Source organism: Thamnophis elegans, chromosome 1 (assembly GCF_009769535.1).
Source record: "Thamnophis elegans isolate rThaEle1 chromosome 1, rThaEle1.pri, whole genome shotgun sequence".
In the NCBI taxonomy this organism is placed as follows: domain Eukaryota; kingdom Metazoa; phylum Chordata; class Lepidosauria; order Squamata; family Colubridae; genus Thamnophis; species Thamnophis elegans.
This window is the reverse complement of record NC_045541.1, coordinates 114,004,619-114,019,999: the sequence shown is the minus strand read 5'-3', so window position 1 is coordinate 114,019,999 and position 15,381 is coordinate 114,004,619. Positions and strand designations below refer to the sequence as shown.

The window sequence follows — 15,381 nt, the reverse complement described above, 5'->3', positions numbered from 1 at the left end:
CTGATGAGAGCTAAATAGCTTGAAATATCTATACTAGTCTCCCTTTATTTATTTATCAGCACAAATATAACATATATACATATACATATATATATATTATATGTATGTATGGTTATGATATATGTATACATACACACACACATACATATAATATATTATATATATATTATATAATATGATATATTATATATATATATATATATATATATATATATATATATATATATATACATATACACATATACATACATACATACATACATACATTACATATACATATACATATACAGTTGTATTTGTGCAATATATTTACCTTCCTGCCTCTGCCTCTTTTGGTTCTGCCCATTCTCTATATAGGAAGCAATGACATACAGAAAGTGGGAGAAAGAGAGAAATAATATCCCTTCCTATTTTTTTGGCTATTACGTTTAAATTCTTGCTCTTCTCGGATGGGTCAAAATGTAATTGAATACTGGGGTGAAGGCTTATGAACAGAAAATGATATTAGCTCTCCTTTCTCTCTTAGGAATTCCAACTTCAGTCATGGAGATATTTACAATTAAGAGTTTGTCTCTTTCTCAACTACAGATAGTCCTCGATTTACGACCACAACTGAGTCCAAAATTTTCACTGCTAAGCAAGACAGTTAAGTGTATTATGCTCCATTGTACAACCATTCTTGCCGCAATTAAGTGAATCATCGCAATTGTTCAGTCAGTAACACAGTTAAGTGAATTTGGCTTTCCTATTGAGTTTGCTTGTCAGAAGTTCGCAAAAGGTGATCACATGACTCCAGGATCCCGCAACAGTCAAAACAGGCCAGTTGCCAAGCATCTGAATCCCATATGACCACAGGGATGCTGCAATTGTTATAAGTGTGAAATATAGTCATAAATCATTTTTTCTGACCATTGTAACTTCAAACGGTCACTAAATGAATGACTATAAGTCAAGAACTACTCGTACTAAAATATACAATACGTTTATTTAAAAATAAGACCCTCTGAATTTCAAAGGTTTGATTCCAGTTAAGTATACAATGGGGTTGACTTTGAATAGTCTTTCCTAAGCATACACATATAATCTCAAGCAAGTTTTTACTCCAACTGTGACAAATGCTTGAAATAGGGCGTTGGTACTTACCTGATACCCTCTTCACATAGTGGGGGAGGAGTATCCAGGATGGGTTGACCTTATCCTCTCGTTGATTGGACTGAGTCAGAATAATAACACATGCAAAATCGTTTCAATCTCCTTGTCACCACATGGGCAGGTATGCTTGGTTAATGGGATTTTGGAGTATCTGCCTTGCAGCAGTATGTGTGGATGGTTAAGATGTTATGCCTAGCTTTGAAAAATGCTATTTTCAGCTTGGAGAAAATTACATTTGTAGCTATCTTGCTGTTTCCCAAGGGCCCTTATTAATCCAATTTCTGCCACGTTGGGGCAGCCTATTAACTTCTGCCTGAAACTCCATAATCTTTTATTCTTTGGGTGAGTAGTTTTCAGTCATATCCTAAAGAAATTAGGAATAGTACAGAAAGCACATCTAATGCCAGTTTCTGCTGTATAGCCTATTTACAGGGAGAAGGAAAATTGTCTAATAAAACCACAGGGGTCAGTCTGGGAAGAATTGGATTTTGAGCCAATAATTAATTCTCCTTTTCCAGGCCTTTACCAGGATTGCACGAATTCCTGACTCCAGACTAAACTGAGTGTTTGCTTTGCACCGGGTGGAGCAAGGATTGATCTCAAAAAAAAAAAAATGTTTGCACTGTTTCCAGTACATCCTCCTTTGCATAAATTCCTACTTGTGTACCATAAATGATTTGGGCCAGTGGTTTGGCCTCAAAAAAGTTTTAATGCTGCAGGGATTAATCAGCTTCCTCTTGTGTAAAAAAAGTGCTTAAGAGCACTTATGGACCTAAGAACTAGCTGCATTATATATTTCTGGTGTGCATTCCAGGTGCCTTTAGAACAGAAAACTACCCCAAGGTATTTAAATGCAATAACCTGCTCTAATTTTTTCCTTTTACTCTTTAGGATTATGAATAGCTCTCTTAGCAAATACTAGACTTGTAGATTTTTCAAATTAAGAAGGATATGATTTTGTCTACAGTACCAAAATATTGCCACAATTGCTTTTAGTTGTTTTAACTTTGTTACGCTAGTATTTTTAATTGATGTTTGCTTGGTACTTTATTTTGCCAAATGTTGTTGATCATTGACCAAATAAACACCTTTCTTAAGCAATATTTTCAATACTACTTTGATCTATCTCTATTCACTCTTGGCTAACATGAATAAATATAAATATAAATAAATATAAATATAAATAAAAGCAATCTAAATCTAAATGAATAAGCCAGGATAGAGAAAAGGCAAAAGAGAAAATACTAGTTTATTACCGTGTTTCCCCCCAAAAAAGACAAGGTCTTATTTTCTTTTGACCCTCCCCAAAATAAGCCTTATTTTTGGAGAGGTCTTATTATTTTTGAGGTGTAGGAGGCGGCGAGTGTGGTCACCTCCTGGGTGCTGATGGGTTACAATATTTTTGGGGAGGGCATATTTTCAGGGGAGGGCTTATTGTAGCACATGCACTCAAAAGCCCAATTGGGCTTATTATCCGAGGAGGTCTTATTTTCAGGAAAACAGGGTAGTAAACATTAGCTTTCAGTGGAAATCACCAGTTAAGATCAGAGGCCCCATCTCTCCATTCCCACCAATCAGCCAGCCAACTTGATTCCCCCTAGTCAGGACACCAATGATGACATGACTTCTGTCTTTGCTGACTAGACCCATCGAAGCAACAATGGCCTTCACAGGGCCCCTCCTGCTCTCTGCCCACCCCTTTTAAGAGCACCAAGATCCCAACCTCTTCCATCTCTGGCCAGAGCCCTTGCCAGCCTTACATTAATCTCCCGTTAGACTATTAACTGGAAAGCAAGTTCTGTGCAAGTGGCAAACATTTGTCTTGTACATATGGGCATTCCCAGGTGAAGTGGGGAGCCTTTTCTGAAAGTCCACTTTAGCACTGAACCTGGTCCACTGCGCATATTAAATCCTGTAAGACATTGCTACCTCTGCAGTCCTGCAAGGTTGACAACAGACCCCAATTATCACTTCATCATAACTTCCACAAAGCACTTGTTCTGGAGGGGCTCCAGGGCTGATACTTAGCATAAATTAGTAAAGCATTTAATAGCATTAAAATGCTGTAGTCACCTATAGGGGAGACCTGAGAGACAGGCACATCCAATCTCTACAACAGCACCTGCATGGCTACTGTGATCTGGAATCCTTCAACCACAAATGAGTTACATTGTATTATATTACAGGTGGAGGGCAGAGAAGGAATGCCTCATTTTGTGACCTATATGAGGCAACCACTCTATGACAAACTTTAGAGAGTTACTTTATCGGGAAGATTCTACTGATCCTTTCTTCCACAAAGCACCCAACCCCAGTGACTTTTATTTCATATATTGGTCTTTTAATGTGGACTTTTATATATATTTTACTTTTGTGGCTTCATTTAGGTGCTGTTTTATCGCACTAAGGTACATTACCAAGTCACTTTTTGAGGCAGGCAACTATTCAAATGTGAATGGATGAATTAATAAATAAAAATAAATACTACATGAAATAGCTTCAAGTATCTTATTCTTACTCTCAAATCAGGAAAATTAGTTCAAAATAATTGGTCCACTGCTGTTGGTGAGTTTAATTTCACTCTTTCTCATTAACTCTGAATCAACAGAGAATTTAATACAATAGATGATAATAAGCCATTAATTAGTTGGGGAAATGTTAACAATTAGCAAGCATATTTTCAAGCCCTCATTGCCACTAAATAGGTGCAAATAATATGTTTTAATGAGTTTCTGGTTGCCAATATAATACGTTGGCATAATAAAACTTACATATTTGTATCATAGACTATTTCTACTTCATGACCCATAACTCCTCAAAAAGCCAAGAAGCAGCCAGCTTCTGTATACTGAAATTCAGGTTTATTCATTCATGGTTGATTTTCTGTACCATTATACATAAATCAATATACCAAAAGAGAAAGTTATGGTTCCATTGTTTTTAGTTACCGTATTTTTCAGAGTATAAGACGTACCTTATTCCCTCAAAAAAGAGGCTGAAAATCTGGGTGCATCTTATACACTGAATACAGCATTTTTGCTTCCTGAAACCCCGCCCCCTTTACCAAAATGGCCATGCAGCCTTTAGGCTTTCAGAGTGCTCCTGGGGGCTGGGGAGGGCAGAAATGAATGAAAAATGGGCCGTTTTTTGCTCAATTTTGCCCCCTCCCCAGCCCCCTAGAGCACTCTATAAGTCTCCTAAAGGCTATACATGCCCTTTTTTTGACAAAACACGGGGGCTTTTTTGCGAAAAATGGGCTGATGTTGCTCATTTTGGGGGGGCCACCTCCCAGGAGCACTCTACAAGCCTCCTAAAGGCTAATTGCGCCTTTAAAAAAAAACGGGCCAATTTTCATGAAAAACGGGCCATTTTGGGGAGGTCTGCAGAATGCAAAAACTTTTTTTTAATTTGCGTCTTCAAAATCTTGGTGCGTCTTATACTCCGGTGCGTTTTATACTCCGAAAAATATGGGATTTCTTTTTCAATTCATTAATTCAAAACAAATTTAGAATTCCTAAAAAGACTAACTTTAATTAAAGAATTCAATCAAACCTAATGACTGCAAAAAGTCACTAGCCTCTTATAAGACCATGATAAATGCTGAAATCTGGAGCAAATATTTATATCCTGTGTTATTATAATTTTGTATATTACAACTCATGGGCTTACCAAAAAAACAACAATGGAGGTAAACATGAAATTTCATGCAGGAAGTGAGTAGACTCATGAGAGGAACTTCTTCCCTATTTTATTTAACTCTCATGTTATCAGTGATAGAAAATCAGCCCTTTCCTCCATAACTTGCAATAAAACCTATCAATTGCAAATAAGAAATTGGAGTTTTTGTTTCTTCTTGACAAAAAGCATTTAAAAACAAAATCTAGAAGCCTCCCTCTCTTTGCTGGTTGTGGAATGAGTTCTTTTCCTTTGGAATCAACAAATAACATGGTCTTTTAGTATTTGCCTACAAAATCAGATACATGGTTCTCATGATTGTGTGGGAGATGGTTGAGATTCATCTGAATCAAATGTGAAATTGCTGATACTCTAGTAACAGTAATATACATTTGAAGAATTATTTCTTTGAATATCCATCAAGTCTCCATGCTCTTTATGGAAACTCTGAAAACTCTGCCTTTCTATGTGACATCATAAATTGACATTAGTCATTTTAATTTAGAACGCTGTTGGTAATTTATGCTAAATCCTGCAATGGGGTTAACTATTGATAACATTTTGCTACAATTAGGGTGACAGCAATTAATTTAACACAACACTCTAACAGACCATACAATTCAGAGGACACCATGAATACAATATATTATCCAATATGTATTTTAAAATATGAGTGCATTAATCTATCAGATTGATAGAGATAACATGCCTCCTGGATCCCAATAGTTAACAAGTTTTCACAGAAGGGATCCCAGAACATACTCACCATCACAGATATGATAAGAAGTTCAGAAACCACAAGAGAAAAGCAATCCCACAAGAAACCTGACCCTGTGTCATACAGGGCTTCAAAGATGACAACTAATACTTGAATTGAACCAAAATTCTAAGGTTCAGAGCAACTCATGTAACAGTGAGCGTACACTGGCCTACTGTGTACACTCAAAATTGTGTGCAATAAATATTCTGGATTGGCTGAAGTTTATAAATCACAGACAGAAGTAGACTATTACCAAACATTTACTACACATTTGTGAACCCAAAGGGTTAAAGACATTTTCATCACAGTATAGCAAATATATTTTGGAAAAGAAGGGGGGAAACCAGATAGGAGCATAGGGTGGTCTCTAAGCTTTCTTTTGAAGTGATACCCAATAAATCTGCTTGTCATTTATTAAAAACAAGCAGGAAGAGATTTATAGGCAAACTGAATATTCAAAATGAGTCTCATTAAGCACAAGCAAGCCAATACAACAATAGTAATAATATTTAAAAACATATAGATATACCATCAAAACTGTGTTAATTTTAAGTGTTTCTATTCAATCATTTAAACAGGATAAACTTTATGAGCTTCCAAGAGAAATAAAAATCTCAATGAAAATAAGCATCCAAACTAGAGAATTAAGCAAATTAAATGAATTAAGAATTAAGAAAGGAACATCTCTGATACAATGCAGATTTTTAATCAAATAAGTATGCTATCATACATATATTTCTATGCAGTGTTTTTTCAGCCAGCATAGTATACCAGGAAGATTATATGGCATGACATGAAGAGGAAAAGCTTTTCACATAATCATTCAAAAACTTATTAAAGCTTGAATTTCTAGAATAGGTTATATGGATGAGCAGTTTTGTGCCATTCTGCAGCTATTCTGTTTTAAAGTTCTTGAAGCAATGCAATGGATTTTGTTGCAACATTTTCTAGAGAACAGACTTCATTTCATTTTTGGTAATATCCTATAACTCTTACAACAGCATAACACTATGCCCTTTGGCAAGGAAGTCTACACATCAGTTTACACATGACAAATGGATGTAACACACACCTCATTTCCAAGGATAAATGCATTAGTCAGCTAAACGTACTCTATGACATAAATCTAGAAAGGAATAAAGCAGAGATAGAAATGGTTATACAATACAATAGCAGAGTTGGAAGGGACCTTGGAGGTCTTCTAGTCCAACTCCCTGCCTAGGCAGGAAACCCTATACCATTTCAGACAAATGGCTATCCAACAACTTCTTAAAGACTTCCAGTGTTGGGCATTCACAATTTCTGGAGGCAAGCTGTTCCACTGATTAATTGTTCTAACTGTCAGGAAATTTCTCCTCAGTTCTAAGTCGCTTCTCTCCTTGATTAGTTTCCACCCATTGCTTCTTGTTTTATACTCAGGTGCCCTGGAGAATAGTTTGACTCCCTCTTCTTTGTGGCAACCCCTGAGATATTGGACACTGCTATCATGTCTCTCCTAGTCCTTCTTTTCATCAAACTAGACATACCCAGTTCGTGCAACCGTTCTTCGTATGTTTTAGTCTCCAATCCCCTAATCATCTTTGTTGCTCTTCTCTGCACTCTTTCTAGAGTCTCCATATCTATTCTACATCGTGGCGAGCAAAACTGAATGCAGTATTCCAAGTGTGGCCTTGCCAAGGCATTATAAAGTGGTATTAACACTTCATGTGATCTTGACTCTAATTAGTTGATTAGAGTCATATTACCAGCTTTCAAATAAAAAGGAATAAATACAATATATAAAAAGAAGCTGCATGTCTTTAGATATATATTTTCATGCTTGCACATATTTTGTTTGAATGAATTTTTTTTAAAAGCATGGAATAAAGGTCAGTGTGTAGAAAGTAAGAACTTGCATTCCATTAGTATTTTAAAAACACCTTTAATTTTTATTAATGTCAGTATTGTCAGTTGTGGGAAGATGCCAAAACTGATATTCTTTTACCTCAGGCAAAGGATATTTGTACAGTTAGTCTTCGTTTAACAACCAGTCATTTAGTGACTGTTCAAGACCTCCCCAAAACTACTTATAATCTGGTTTCAAAGTTCTAAGGGCTGCTTGCGTGCACACATACATGTGCACTCACATATAAGAGAGTCACAACTATCCCATTTTGAACACTAGGTAATCGTCTCACCTTTATGAACAGTTGCAGCATTCTGCAGTCACATATTTATGATCTACAAAGCTTTTTACTAGTTTCCAGACTTTTTGGCCAGTTTCCCACAAACCGTGCCCATAGGAATACATGGATTTCACTTAACCAGACATTCGCTTAACAACCTTGTTCATTTAATGACCGCAGCATTTGCTTAATGGCTGTCATAAAAAAATCAATCCAGTCACATGGGTGCCTCAACTTATGACCTTCATGACTTATGATGGAAATTCCAGGCTCCCTTATGGTCATAAATTGAGAACTACTTATATTCTCAATTTAATTTGTATTGTATTCAAATCTTAATTGTTATGATGCCGCACAACTTTTAAACTAATATATCGGTCTGCTATTATTATATAAATTTGTTTTAAGTTTCTTTTTAAAGGTACTTTTTGAGTATTTTAAACTGACCTGTGAAATCGCATACAAATAATTAAAAATAAACAAACTGAAGTAAATATTTTACCAGACACAAGCATTTCATTCATCCATTTCACTAAATAAGGGAGTGCATTCTGCCTAGGTAAAATCTATGAAAAGTACCAATGTTACATAAACTGACTGTGGGTTTCATCATTATTAACATAATTCATGCTGCTGAATGGGTTATTGTGAACCTCTGTGTAGCTCCAGCATAGGAAGTTATTTCACAATGCAGCTGAAGAAACCTGAAACCAAATGCAACAGTAAAATTACTACAGAGCAATCTAATAATTCTCATACCCACTACTGTACTATTACTTGATTATTAAAGCAGTAACTGATTCAATATTAAGATATTTAAATAATTAATAACTATTGTGATTTAGTTAGAAACTCATAGGCATATAAACCAGAGAATGCTACATCAATTAACAGAGCACATTTAGAAGCAAAACTACTGAGTCATGTCCCTGGAAACACAGAACTCAGAACAATCTGGCACATATCCCCCCCTCCCCACCCGTTATGTTATTTAATATAAAGTTAAGTCTTAAAAATAATTCAAAACTAGAATAGAACAATAGACTACTCTATTCCAGTTTATTTTAAACTAAAGAATGAACTTATACGGAAAAAGTCAACCACTTGGGTTGTATAAGCAAGTTAATGAACAAAACCAGAGAAAGGCTATTTAAAATAGGGGTTTCATTTTATTCACAGCAGCTTATACATAATTTGGTACAGATTAAAAATGATATGCAACCATACTTAGAATATGACTTTCCTACTTATTATAAAACATAGGGAATTTTTAATCCACAAACCTCCCCATTTTGCTCTGAAACACCTCAACTTTAATTAGAGACTGTTTTAGAGATGTTATGACACAATAAAGTGCCAGTGTTAACTTTTGAAGTCCTGTAAAACTTGGGGCCTGACTACCTTCAAATAAGCCTGCAGAGACCACTTGCTAAGAGTGCTTGTTACGCTTACAAGTGTTGTTGCACTTCATCCATCATGAATTGAAAGAAGCAGGGATTGGAAGGTACATTCTATGCAGCTTAACTTTTCTACAACACCTTCCTACCAAATGCAAGGACTGAATCACTTTTTATATTTAGGAAACTTTCCAACCCATGCATTTGGGACCCAAGGCGAGAATGGGAAATAGTTTGGGACAAATGCATTGCTTTGCTGTTACAAGACATCATGATTGTTATGACCATACAGTATTATATGGAACGTATTTATTATTAGATGCATTGGTTAATTTTGATGACTGTTTTAAAATTTTGTATGCTATTTCAGTAAGCCACTAAGGAGTTCACAAAAAATACAGTAAACAAACACTTATTAGAAAACACAGACATTTTTATGTCTACATCTCAGTGGGAAATCCTGAATATCCTGTAAGCAGTTAATATTAAGCAGCAAAACTTTATGCAAAGACTGAACTACAGAGATTGAGAAAGTTGTGCCTCTTTCTTTCTTAGAGAAGAAATACTGCAGAACTATAAATGAAGATGAACAGAAAAGAAATTTGAGGCAGGATCAACTACCTCTGCCTCTTCCAATTCTTATAGATTATTTAAATAGCTGTTCTCAAAAATTTTGGTCTCAAGAGTCCTTTACATTCTTAAAAATGATTGAGGACCCCAAAGTGCTTTGGGTTACGTGAGTTATCAAAACTGAGAAATTTTAAAGTATGTTTTTATTTGACTTGTGGGTCAAAGTCAAGAGTCCCCAGACTTCTGATGTAAATAATTCTAGTTTTCTAATCTGTCCTTCACATATAACACAAAAGGAAAGCCCTCCAGCTGAACTTACACAAACAATAAATACAAAAAAGGGGAAATCTCATTGAATAAAACTTAAAACATGATTCATAATTTAGAATGACAAATTATTGGAAAATTATTTATTTAAAAGGGAATGTGTTGTTTGCATACACACTAAATAGATCAATAGAAATATGTGATAATAGCAGAAACAGGACTATAAAATCTTTCATTTGTGTTTAAGTACCCAGACTTCAATTCATTTAAAGTAAACTGTGTTCTTTTTTTGTTCTTTAGACACCTGAACAAACAACATTCCCTCAGTGTAAAGAAAACCTATGGACTCCCATCATACATGATCAATGGCTACACTAACTGGGACTGAGACATTGGTGAATCAGCAGCCATACGAACCAAATAAATAAACCAGCCCCAGGAAAAGTGTTTAGTTTGCTTATTGTGGATCACAGGAACTGCAGTCCAACATATTTGGAGGACACCAATGTAAAAGTTATTTTAGCAGAAGTGCATCTCTATATGCAGAGGTATGTGTTCGGCGAGAAAATGAAATATGCCACAAACTGTTTTGATTTATTCTAGCTTTTAAATCTAAAGTTATATCTACATCTGCCAGTAAACAATCACTTTATCTTAAATTTCTATGAACAAAGCTGAATGTTTTCTATTAAGCACATTTGTTAATCTACTATACTAATCTTACTAATTTACATGAAACCAAAATTACTATTCTCTACCAATTTTGGTTAAATAAATCAAAAACACTGCTCAATTAAACTGGAATAAATCCAAGTGTTTAGATAATTAAGATAAAAAACCTTGGATTGGATCTCCCATTTGATTCCTGTGAACAGAGCAACTCTTCAGTCCAGGAAATACTTCTGAGTCAGCAGCATTCCTGCTGGTGGCAATTTCATCAAGTCCCTTGTTCCCTCACAGCTTTTTAACTTTCCTCAACTAGATTTAATACAGAGCCTTTAGAGAACTCTCTGGATTAGTGTGTGAGGTGACCCTTCAAAACAGGAAATTGGCAAAAAGTAGGTATCTCCAATTCTGTCAGAGGAAATATTATGTGAAGAATCTACTTAGGCCATTTTCTTGCTAGCAGGTAAAATGAAACTGGTAAGACTTGCTTGCAAGTTCTGAAAATTATTTCAATAATAGATTCAATAGATGAGTAAAGTTACTCAAATATATGAAATTTATATTTTTATAAGTTTAGCTTAGTATAAAAACTCCACAAATTCCAGCAGTTGCAACTTTGGATTTTTTTTAACCTACCAATTAATCCAGTGTATATAATCAATGGCTATACTCTAACTCCCCCAAGATGATAATCTCTGATAATTTGTAGGCAAAGAGAAAAGTGACCTTTTCAAACTGAAATAGACACATGAACCTCCTGTTTGACTATCATTCTATTATAAAGGTATTTTATTTTGTTGTTCAAAGTTGAGTTCTGAAATTCATTCTTATAATACTGCTAGCCTAACTTACGAAAAAGTTGTAACACTTTAGAAATAAAAACTACTGTACTATATACACATTTACCTTATAGGGAACTTTATAAACCAAAACTATAAGACTGATTTCTATTTCCAAGTAAAATTATACACACATACTGCATAATTTAAAAAGCTAAAAAGAAAAAAATCCTTTATGAAACTTATTTAAAATTTACAAATACAGAGATGAACACATGCCTCATATACAACTCAAATACTGAATGAGGGTAAGGTCCAAGTTACTAATTGTCATGAAAGAACCAAACTGAGAACATTTCAATCTTGTAGAGATCTAGGCAATCGTAATCTAACAAAACTCAATCTATTAACTCGAAAGCAAATCATGTATTACAAAGACTAAAATCCAATTATCACCAAAACCAAAAATGCAGTTAAAACAGATTAGCCACTGCTGATCTAGAATCATTGAAGATTTTAAAACAAAACTCTTTGCAAAATGAATAAAATTGCTAAAATTCTTAAGAAAAATGTGTGACATCAGTTAAGATTAGAGACGTTTTCTATTGTAAGTCTTTTCTGACTTTTGAAAAAGTGCAAGACAAATATTAATAATTGCGACTCCCAATTCTTTAATAGCTATAGATGCAATTAAAAGTATATTATACTCTTTTATAACTAAAAAGAGCATTTAAAACAGAAAATGAAATGCAAATCTATATTTATAATCACTGCTTTTTAAACTGAAACATAAATCACAGCTTCCTACCTGATCTACAAGATCCAGTTTTCCATATTCACTTCTCTGAACTTCAAGACTATGTTTTAGTCTTCACTCCACTCCCTTTCCCACATTATGCACATGTATAATATCCCCAGCGGCACTACCTTTGAATTAGCTAATTATTATCATGGTGTCCAGACTGACTTGGAATAAAGTAAGCACAGCTGGGAACCAAAACTGCTTGCACCTTAGGAACTGGATGAAGAAATGCTTTTAAATATAAATGAAAGAGTGTCGAGGCTCTGGATACAGATGCAACATTCTTATGGAGAGCATTGTATTTGAATCCCAAGTTAAGGGAATTTAGCCTGAGTTCAGTGGCAATTATTTTCAACAATACACACACGCGCTAACACACGTACGTACTTTGGTGCATCTGTTCCCATTCCTTATAGATGTGTTTCTATTAACACAGAAAAAGACGTATTGTGTATACAAATCCACTATTAGTGCTAGCCTCCTTTTTTTTTTCCTTCAGTGCAGCCGTCTCAGCTATGCCCGCAGGAAAAAACAATCAACTTGCTCAATATGTCTGGGGAAAATATGAGTCCTCGGTTTTCGCCTAAAGAGACGAATCCAAAAAGCCACCGACAGAAAGCTAAGAAAAAGAAACCTTGTTCTGAATTCAGTACGGGAGGTTCTTTTTTTCCCCTTTCCCTTGTTTAAATGGGAGGGGGGGCAGGGAAAGCAAGTAAGCTCTTCTTTGCCGATCAGTTTGCAACGCAAACCTCTCCGACTTTCCATGCAGCTCATTCTTGGGCACCTCAGAGAAAATATTTGGAAGAGAGGGCGCTGAAAAGAAGAGGTGGAGGAGGAGGAGCTCTTCCTCTCTTCTCAGACCAATAAATAAAAGAAGCAGGACCTCCACTTTAATGAATTTGGGAATGGCTGGGGACGACGCATCCTGCAGCAGCAGAACAGGGGGGACGTGGGCTGGGGGGGGGAGAGAGAAGGGGGCAGCGGCGGCGGCACGTATAACTCCAAGGTCTCCGGAGTCAATTAGCTGCAAGCGCGGAAAGGGAAGGCGAAAAGCCTTGAGGGTTGGACTGAGAAGTTGGGGGGGGGAGAGAAAGGGGGCGTGTGGTTTTTTTTTTACACCGTTTCCATCAGGACCCCACCCCCAGCCGCCGCCGCAAGCGGAGGGGGGGAGAAAACCCGGGTGGGAGGAAGGTCGCGGGCGGGGTGGGGGCTGGAAGCGTATCGATATCTTTCGGTCAGGTTCGAACTCATTCAAGGTCCACGCAGGTTGGGGGGGGGGGGATAAAAACGTGGGGTGAGGAGAGCGGGACACCTTCGTGCTTCCAGACCTCCCCCGCGGCTCGCTCTCCCGCCGCCTCCCTCCCTCTCTCCCTTCCGTAAAAACTCACCTAACAAAGTTGCTCCGGCCGCTTCTCTTTCTGTGCAGGAGCTGCTGCAGCTCGCTCCTTCCTCAGCGCCCCGGGATGAGCTCACCGAGCAAGCCTGCCTGCCTGCCTGCTCCGGCTGCCTTCTCGCCGTCCAAATCTCGCGAGAAGCCGAGCGAGTGCCGTTTCAGCTCCCGCCACTTGCCGCGCCGGAGAGGCAGAGGCGGAGAAGCCTCAGGCGTTTCTATGGCAACTGCCAAATGCCGGCCTAGTTGAGTGATGGACGACGAAGCCTGCAGCGAGGCAAAAAGGGGACCCCCGTGGGGTCGTTTTGTGTCTGCGGGGTTCTCTCTCTCGGCTCGGGAAGGGTCGAGGCGCTCTCTCCTAGCGGCCTTCCGACGGCGAGGACAGAGGAAAGATAGGGAGGGTGGCGTTTCCCCGTCACACTCCCCAGGTTCTTCGGCGTAGTCGCTGCGGGCGTCCAAGTCTCCTCTAAAAACAAAAAGATCTAAGTCCCCACTGCTTCTAAGGATATTACATTCTTGTCCCATCCCCCTCCCCCTTTTATCAACGCCATTTGATGGACTTGAGAGCTGAAGTTTTGTGTCTCTTAACAGGTTTTTACTGCCCAAACCCGAAGGTGCTTTGAAGCCTTCCGGGATGCAGCGATTTCTGCAGTAAGTACGGAGGGGGTGGGGGTGGGGGAGACAACGTCGTTAAAATTACGTTTGCTTGCCGATTTACAATTTAGGATTTGCTCTTCTCGATCGAATTCAAGGAGCTTTTAAAGCTTCAATGCTCAAGTGGGGCCAGTTTTAAGATCTACCCAGAAAGAAACGGGGCTCCCTCCAACATAATTGTGTATAGGAAAGGGCTGTGTGACTTTAAATATGTGCATATTTTTTACTGAACTTTAAAAATAAAGTCTTGCTCTTAACACATTTACAAGAATTTCCATTGTACTCTTTCACTACTTTGAGGTCCCTGAAATTGAATCAAATGCAAATATGGGGTCATACAACCGGCCTGGTTAGGTACTTAACGACAACCACTTACAGGTGACTCTCATTTGACATTTTAAAATATGGGAAATATGTGGGCTCTTGTTTGCCCTTTTAAAAAGAATGTGGGTAATTGTGTTTGCTATAGGACAACATAGTCAGTAGCTTTGTGGAGATTAGTTCATGCTTCAAACTGAAAGCATATGCTGATACATTCACAAAATGCCTGCTGTGGGATATTTGCCTGTGCAGCAAATGTATACCTTTTTGCACATGGCCAATAGCAGAAAACCCACTAGAAGGCAGACTGACCATCCAATGGAAGATTTTGAGATCAAAAGGCATTTAATATGATGATAGACTGATGCTTTACAGCATACAGTGACAGATTTGTATTTTTTAAATTTAAGAATAGATGGCTTTGGAACCAAGTGAGATATCCAGGGCATGTCATATTGGTATCCATGAACACCGTACTGTCTTCTTATGCTTTATTGGATTCATTAAATATTTGTTTGAAAGACAAACCTAAAACAAAGCAGAAGGAGAAGAAGCTCACCTTTCAAACAGTGACATTCATGCATTCATATTTTATGTAGTAATTATAACATTAGTGAATGCACTATATGAAAGAACCATATTTTTAAAGGTGAACATAGCATAGTGTGAAGGCTTGGGAAATTATCATATCCCTGATTAGGAAGACAGATTTGAGATATTTGACACACTTTGTTACATTACATAGAAAAGAAGCTCACATTTTTATTGATTCAACTTAAAGCC

At 37.1% G+C, this 15,381-nt stretch overlaps 1 protein-coding gene across 3 annotated transcripts in view; it reads right to left on the bottom strand.

Annotated features, from left to right (window-relative positions):
• The window catches only part of SIPA1L1 (signal induced proliferation associated 1 like 1), a 155,989-nt gene extending 141,511 nt beyond the window's left edge, over positions 1 to 14,478 (bottom strand). For 2 of the 3 annotated variants that reach the window (XM_032228310.1, XM_032228319.1), the window contains exon 1: positions 13,622 to 14,477. The gene's annotated coding sequence lies outside the window, so the exon portion shown is untranslated. Of the gene's footprint in view, positions 1 to 13,621 lie in introns of all 3 variants that reach the window. The other variant, XM_032228336.1, reaches the window with a different exon arrangement.
• Between the last annotated feature and the right edge of the window lie 903 nt (positions 14,479 to 15,381).